We start from the raw sequence: 8,869 nt of genomic DNA, 5'->3' as shown, positions 1-8,869 counted from the left end.
ATAATGTCCTCAGTTTAGGAGGACTCCTTTACCAGTATCATTCCTAAGTTATTTTAAACTACTTTTCTTTGTTTTCCTTAATCTGTACCATATCATACAGTGCACTAGGTTTTTTGAAGGCTGAAGGACAAACCAAGTGGTTGCATTAAGTGTTTCGGAAGCAATGGCAGAGATTTCTAAAGTAGTCACTACAGCTAAGATTAAATCTCTCATTTTTCCTCCTTTTAAACATTGCTAGTTTCTGAATGATCCCTGCCAAGTGACACAGGACTCAGAAGATGGGAAAAATGCATGCTTTCCATTTTGCAGAGTGTAAAAGAATTTATATGGAAGCATGTCTTTAACAGGAATGCAAGTTTTCTTTTCTTTTTTTGTTACAGAAAATAACAACTATGGACAATTTTTTTAAATTGCCTGATTGTTTATTAGGTCATGTGTAGATAAAATGAGAGGTGTACACACAACACTTTAAAGTGGGCTAAATGCTTTTGCATTGCATTAATGGTGTTGGTGTTTGCACACCTCCATGGTGTATTGTGCATTAATTCCAGCTGCTGCAGGAAATTCAGCGGTCTAATGCACCTTAAATGACTTGGGGCACAGCAAACTAAAACTCCTTTGAGGAGTCCTAGTTTGCTGCCCCTACAGCCGTGGAGTGAAGCACCAGGCTCTGTGCAGCAACATAGCTCTGCAGGAAGCCCTGCAGGCAGCCTGGCAGCAGCCTGGGAAAGCAGGCTCCACCCAAGAAAAGTGGTGAGCCCAATTTTCCCTCCTCTTCACCCCCAGAGCCTGCTTGCCTGAGCTGCAAGGAAGCCCGGTACTTCCCTCTGAGGCTGCGATGCCCCCTGGGACCACCTGAGTAGGGTGCCTGCAGGCGGGTGCCACCTGGGGGGGGGCCACTGCTGCCAGGGAGGGAAGCACCAGCCTACCCCTCCCGCATCCCCCACAGCCCAAGGGCTGCTCCACTCACTAGCAGCTCGCCCTCCCCTCCCCACTGGAGAGGCAGGTAAGTCAGCAGGGTGTGTGCATAACACAGGGGTTTAATCAGCCCTTAATTGACGTAGTGTTTTTTAAAGCCCACCGCTTCAATTTAGGGTCCCCATTTCATCTTTACACGCCCTTAGTGACAGCTGCCCTAGGGGTTATATTCACACATTTCCTGCAAATGACAAAGTATTGCAAACCGAGGTGCAACAAGGCATTTCTGCACTCTGGCTAGCAGTGTTAGCCTGGCTGTGATGGCAGCCAGGTTGGCAGTGATGGCTACTGCCACCACCACCACCATTCTTTCATTCCTTCAAAATTGGCATTGGAGCTGATACCCTAGTTACCCACCCCTAATTATGTTACTGATTGTAGGTTGTTATGGAATAGTTAGCAGGCTCCTAAATGACCTAGAGACTTGGGTCCCTTAAGTTGTGATGCTGTGACTCTTCTTTTTATTTATTGTGCTCCTCCTGATACAAAAGGAAAATATATCTGCTGAATTCTGCCCTTGTAAGGCCCTACGTTCCCCCAGTTCCCAGTGGAGGTCTGCCCTGAAATGCCTCCCAGTGGCATTTAGAGCAACATAACTGTTTGTCTCTGTTTATACACAGGAGCAAGAATCAAGGCAGTCAACATTCAACTAATGCTTTGCATGAGCTTCCTGATAGGCACTCCTATACAGCACAGAACTGGACAAACTGGCCTTACATATGCACAATATGAGTTTAACTGTCTTTCTAACACTGTGTATAACACATGCATAATAAAGAATGCTGCCACCTCTCATGATTTTATCTCAAGTCATGTAATGGCTGTTATTTTTCTTAAAGTTTAAGCACCTGAATTGACATGCATATGTAAAAATCTCAGCTTTCCTTAAAAAAAGAAAACAGTTTCTAGGCACCAAGGTTGTACACAAAGGGTACATGAGCATATAAGTCTGTGAATGGGAACGAAAAACCCAGAAACCAAATAATAGGAAACCTGAAATTATGTTTTTAATTACTAGATATTTTTAAGCTAAGCATGACTTTTTGGGAGTCAACCCAAGATTTTTGAAAGCTTGGAGTTCCCAACTCTGAATACATTTGCATAATGTCAGATAGATGGTGTCAGATGAAATATTGTGCAATTAAAAAAAAAAAACAAACCCAAAATTCCTTTCCTATGCTACTGATAACATCTTCGATGATGATATTGTCTTGGGTATTTCTTTTACCTAGAATAATAAAAGCAGCCTGGAATTTCTCTCATCTAGGATAACAAAACCAGCCTGGTAAGTTTTCTTTTTTGTTTATAAATAGTATCTATTCGGTTTTACATTCAATGTCTCATGCGTTAGCTTAGCACCTTGCTGAAATATTTGGTTTACAAACACTACTAGGAAATGTTTTACTCCTATTGGACTTTTTTAAATGAATGTTTCAGGAAAATATTACTATTACATAATGTATAATTTTACAAAGAATTAGATACATTATCTATTTTTTTATCTACATTTTAGCTGCCACGTCCCTTTGTAATGGAGACACAAAGCAAAACAGAGATAAGGATTTTCTAGGTTTCATCAGTTTGTATTAAAAGATCATGTTTTACTTTAGAAAACTATTTCTATTAAAAATGCTATTGTATGGCAATGATCATCGTCTCAAGCAATACATTTTTCAATAGCATCCATATGTTGTTTTAGGTTTTAAGTAGCACACAGTAGTATTTTTTGATAAATGTGCCTTGTGGAATGATGGTTAGCCAGATCCTGAGAGATCCTCAGCCCTTCCTGGTTGTAGCTCAGTATTCTTATTAGAGTTGTATAGAGGTCAAAGGTAAATCAATCAAATTTATGGGCCAAATTCACCACTATCATAAGATAGCACAACTTCACTGCAGACAATGAGTTGCCCTGGCTTACACCAGTGATAAATTTGGCTTTTTATGGTGCCTTAAGAAAGGGAGAGAGGAAGAGGGAGAGAGCTAACAAAGGTTTTACTTGGTCATGCTTCATATATACTTTATCTTAAAACATCTACTTTTGGGGTTTAATTGTACTGATGTTCTGTAAAGAAATATGACCTTATAGGGCATTTTCAGGAATAGAACAGTCTATATATTAAAAGGCAGCAAATGATTCATAACTGCTTAGCGGTCAGGCCTGTGGGTCCATGCTTCCCATGTGAAATTTTTTTTCTGCATTGCAAACTCTTACATTAAATTGTGATAAATGAAGAACGGAGGCTATTCATACAAATCAATGACTTTAGTGTATGTGTCATTAGCCTGAGAGATGCAGGCAGCGGTCACTACTATAAATCATGTGATGATCTGCTGTCTGCGACTCGATGCAAGCAAGCAGATGCATTAGGAAGGTTAAAGAATGAAATTAATCTGTGCATTTTCCTTTTTTTTTTAAGTCACCTGGTCATATGGAAAGAATTAAAATCACATGATCCGAGTTAAACCAGCTACAGAACAGTAAATTGGTTAAGTTAGATTTCACCTTTCAACTTAAAGTTAATTATGTATTAATGGGATTAATTTATTCATCATCATAAGAAAGTAAAATATATAGTATAGGTGAAACTCACCAGCGTTTCTCACACAGAATTTGATATTATTAATGGCTTTTAATGCAAGCTGTGGCACAAGCCCACATGTAAGAGATCAAGCACTCTGCAAAATGTGTTCAGATACTTTTAAATGCAGTATATTTCTTCCTTCACATTTTATAAATCCAGTGTTTAGTAACCCATGGCCATGCTCTTCATCCTGGTACCTTGGAGTGGGTTATGAATATGAGTCAGCTTGAATGTATTACTGATGATAGAATACATTTCCAGGTATCTGTGACTGAAAACGTTAATAGAAAGAGTGTGCAGAAGGGGTAGGAGCAGTAAAAGGTGACATGGACAATATACTTTTAAAATAGGAATTAATGAATTTGGGAAGGCCGTATTTGACATAAATGTTAGGCCAAGTCCTGTGGTCTCTACACAGGATTTACTCAGGCAAAACTCCCATTGACTTTAATGACAGTTTTGCCTGTGCAAGGACTAAATCAGCCCCAAGAGGCAGGTGGCACCTTACCTTTACACAGCTGAAGGTGGTGGTGAATGTGCAAAGAACCTTGCCCCTTCTCTTGTCCCTTTGAAGCCAATGCCCAGGTCAGCCACAATTGCAGTCTGTGTGCTCAGAGAGAACAAAAGGACCACTCTTTCCTTACTTCTTTGAGTGCAGTGGTACCCAAAAGAAGAAAGGGATGGTTGGGGCCAACTTGTTGCTCCATGAAGAGACATAGCATGGGATACCTTGTTCTTGACAGGGCTTATCCTTCATAACTCCCCAAAAGCACGACCTATGCCTGAGTAAGGACTTCAGGATCTGAGCTATTTTTACTCACATGGCTGGAACCTTAGCAAGGTTCTTCAAGCATTCTCAAGCCAGTCCCTGTTTTGCACCTCCATTTTACTATGGGCACAATCAGTTGTGGGGGCAAATGAATGATATTTAAATATTGCAGTGCACAACATTAAAAAGTCATCACGTGCAGGCATTTGTCATACAGTGCTAGCTGACATGTTGCTGGGATCTAACAACAGGACTAGAATGCATTATCTTACCCACCTCTGTGGCCTGCTGGAAAATTATGACTTTTTATTGGTGACTACTGTACTTGCTTTGTCCTCAAAGGGGATTGACATCAACAATATATCATTTGCCACTACACCTGATTGGGTCCTCTGCCGTATTTTATGCACGGGGGATAAAAGCCAGTCCTGTAGTCTTGCCAAACAGATAAATTAAACTGCACTGCCCCACCTCATGTTGAACACTGTTGCTGTGTACTGTGAAAATGTTGCTGTTTTCCACTCCAGAGGTGGCTGCATTTCAGTGATGGTTGATACTTTTCTTTTGCATAAGATATTGTAGAGAACCTTTATGCTCATGAAGGGCACTATAAATCAATACAGCATAAGTTAGCCTGAACAGTGATAAGATAAGTATTGCATGTGCTTAATTCACTTAGCTATCCTTCCAAAGAGATAATACACTCAATGTAGACATATTTCAATTGAAGTGATAGTAGATCAGGACTAAGTCAGCCTAGAGACTGAATTACTTTTTATCCATCCCATCAAGTATAAGGATGAAGTCACAAACAAAATCAATGTCAGAAAGGTCTTACTGTTTTTTACTATAGTATACCTCCTTGTAATGAACTAAACTAAAATTAATATTAAAAGCAGTGGCCTCTCTCCAGTGACAATATATACAACTATCTTTAAAAGTGTAAGCACCTATGTTGTTTGTTTTTTTTAGTTTCTCTTCTGCATCAACATTATGAAAGATATAAAGGATAGGGCAAAACCCATCTTAACTAACCAGTTGAGACAGACTCAATAAGTTTGAGTGGATCTCATTAGACGGTAGATTCCCTAGTGAAGATAGTCTTGTGTCCAGCACTGTGATATACTTTATCTCACACTACTTTATATTACTATGCAAACACCTACCCCAAAATGATATTAAGCCTGAATATTTTCTCCTAAGATTTTTATGATGGTTAAGAATACCTACCTACTGTGCTTAGGTATTCTGCTTCAGCACATCTGGTCATCAGTCTTGGAAGACATTCACCTAATAGTGAGCTTGCATAGTGGAATAGGTAAGAGAACACATGGAAGATCTTTTCATACCTGTCGCACCAGCATAGAAACTAAGCAGGATACATTCCTCCCCCACTGAAATCCTAGCAGGACATCAACAGGTCCCCATCTCAGATTCTGCAAATATGAGCATGTGCCTAATTTTAAGGACAAATCCAAAACTATCAGACCAAGCACTTAACCACGCGCTTAAGCTTCAGCATTTCACTAGCTGCTAAGTACCTGCTAAGTCAGCAGAGGAAAGCAGGTGTTGCTGTGTACTGGGTTTTTGGGTTTTTTTACAGTTTTCAACTCCCACTGAAGTCCAAGGGAAGACTTCCACAGACTGGATTTTCCATGCAATGGCTTCTATTTCTGAAGCCCCTTTCCCCTTAGTGCTCCTAGGTGAGTTCAGAATTCGCTTCACAAATGCCACTGTGTTCTTGCGATAACATTGCTCTCGTGTTACTCTCCTGTGTTATTTTTATGGACTCCTGAAGTAAGAGAAAGCTGTATTTGTATCTGAATAAAGGGAGCTGTAATACAAAAATAAGAGATGGCTGCACATTTCATCAGTCAAGAGAATTTTTCAAAACTTTTACTATAAATTCTTTTTAGGAAGCACAAGGGAGTTCTGAAAAATCTAATGAACTTCAGTAACCACCTGTAAAGTGCCCCTACATGGCCACCTAAAAATGAAATAAAAAGTAGAAAATACTATGTGGATGAAATTGCTCCTTCTCTTTGGAGGAAATACATGCTTCCTTTTTGGTGACTAATGCCTGAATTTTTATGTTGCACATCACTTCCATCTGAGTAAATGCCAACAGTGGGAAAAAAAATGCTCTCAGCAGAAGCTTAATAATTTTATATGATAGCTTTAATGGAGAAGCCAAAAACAGAGCACCTGTTTTCACATTTTTAAGAGTTACCTTAAGTACGGTATTTTCTTAAAACTTCTGCTATTTTATTGAAACATTTATTCCCCAGCTGACTTGCTGGCCTGTCTTAGTGATAGTTTTGGGACAACACCTTGAGTTCTCTAGGCGAGTCAATCTCTTCTCACATGACGACTTCCATATGTTCCTGTGATGTTTTCCATCTCATTATTTTCTCATCATAACCTGCAAGATGTCAATGACTCTGATCTCATATTATCTCCACTGTGAGGGCTCTTGGCACCTTGCAGGATCAGGCCCAACTCTGCAACCCGTACTCATGTACACTTTCATTCAGATAGTCTTGATGGATCTAAGCATGGAAATAAGGATTACTCATAAGGGATGTGACGAAGAACCATACCCAGACACAGCTGTTATATTTCCCCCCAAGTTAGAAGGACTCTCCTTTTAGAAGCCCAGGAGCTGTCAGACTTCCTGACATCTCCACACTGTTTTTGTCTGAGGCACAGTGATGAATAGGTGTTGACATTGCTAAACAAAGGTATTATTAGCAGATTACATCCAGAAGCCCGGACTACTGCAGAAAGGGGCAATGTAAATCCTAGGGCTTGCTGTATCTCCCAATTACCACACAAAAGACTAAAACATAGGGTCATGGATAAAAGTGAATAAATGTTTCTAAATTCTTATCTTAAACACACTTAAGCTTAAAGCTATTTAACTGGGGCTTTAAAAGCTTGTATGCTTTATGAAGCAGTGGCTACCTGCTTCATTCTCTTGCTCTTATTTTTGCTTTTATCCTTTTAGTCTTGAAGAAGCCTAATTAGAAGCTTGAACAGGGCTCTCTCTCCCTGCCCTTAAATCAGTAATTGGCTTCAGTGCAGAGACTGTCAGGAAATTAACACATCACAACATGACAGCTGTTAATTTTTTCTCCTTATTTGTCATATGAATCACTGCTGATTTGCCGGAGTGCATAACAAATTAGTGGTCTGTAATCAGCAGGCTCTCTCCTGTGCTCAGCACCTACTTGTTTTTTCCCCTTTTTTCTCAAGTCCATTACTTCCCCGCTTCAGCAAGGATGACTGTTGCTAGGTGTGTCATTGTCAATAAATCAGAATAAGCAAATGGTAAAAGCACAAGAAGCTCTTTAAACTTTGATGAAGGCTTTTAGTTACATTTTTAAACTTACACTTGGAACTGGGCTTTTTTTTTTTTTTTAAATTGTCACTCCCTAGCATAATATACCATCAAGGTTTCCAGGGGAGTTTCATGTTCTGTGTTCTTTGTAGCATGGAGTTTAAAAGGTGGTTCATACAGTTAAAAACAACGGCTATTTTTGTGAAGAGCATTCTTAAAATACCAGGGCTTGTCGCAGATGTGACCCCAATAAATAACAATTAGATACAATGCATGGGGAGTGTTTGTTTGTTCTGATTTATTTTCACTGTACAGATTTTTCTCCCTTTTTTCAATGTTAGCTGATTTCTACAACTGTAGGGGCATATGTATAAGCGTGGCCTTGGGCACCAAGTATAAAAACCAAGAGCTAAATCCCAAGCCTGTAAATATGTATGTTCTACTCTAATGATCTCTGACCATGAATGCAAGGGAAGCCGTTGGTGCAATGATTTCTATTGATACCACTATTTGGGCTTTTTGTCTTTGGTTTTGCTTTGTGCTTGATTCTTTATGTGACTGAGAGGCTGATTGTGCGACCAATAGTTCAGACTGAGACTTCTGCTCCAGTTTTCAAGCCTGTGTAGGTCAAAGGACCTGTTCCTGAATCAAATAGGCATATAAACATGCACACGCCAGTGTCGGTGTCTAACTGATCATTGGAGACCTTTATACAAGTTAGAATTCCATGTTATCTCGGGCACATTGCTCAGCTGGATGGGCATACCATGTATTCAGTATCTTCTTCCTCAAATAAAGCCATCTCAATCCAAGCTCAGAGAAATTCCATCAGCAAGGGGGCTGTCCTTGTGCCTGCACTCTTCCCAAAATATGCCTGTTAAAAACAGGTTTAAGGTATAATTTCTTTAAACTTGTAAGACCTAGCAGTTAACTCTCTACGTGGGGCACCAGACACCCTGAATACAGAAAATGGAGCATTTAGGTAGTCTACAGGAGAAGGAAGGAGTGGAAACACAGAATCCTCTTCCCAAGGCTGAAATGCTGCCCTACAGATGCAAAGTAGGCCATGAGTAGGTGGCTAAGCAGCTGCTCAGGCAAACCCTGGACCTTTGCATTCTCCTTGTAAAGCAGGACGGCGTAACTCAAACTGTATTGAGGCCCAGTGCCAGGGTTTGCTTTCCAATAGAGCCCACAGGTCAC

Source organism: Gavialis gangeticus, unplaced genomic scaffold (genome assembly GCF_001723915.1).
Source record: "Gavialis gangeticus isolate Ggan-Ray unplaced genomic scaffold, GavGan_comp1, whole genome shotgun sequence".
NCBI lineage: Eukaryota > Metazoa > Chordata > Crocodylia > Gavialidae > Gavialis > Gavialis gangeticus.
Note: the sequence above shows the minus strand (reverse complement) of the source record.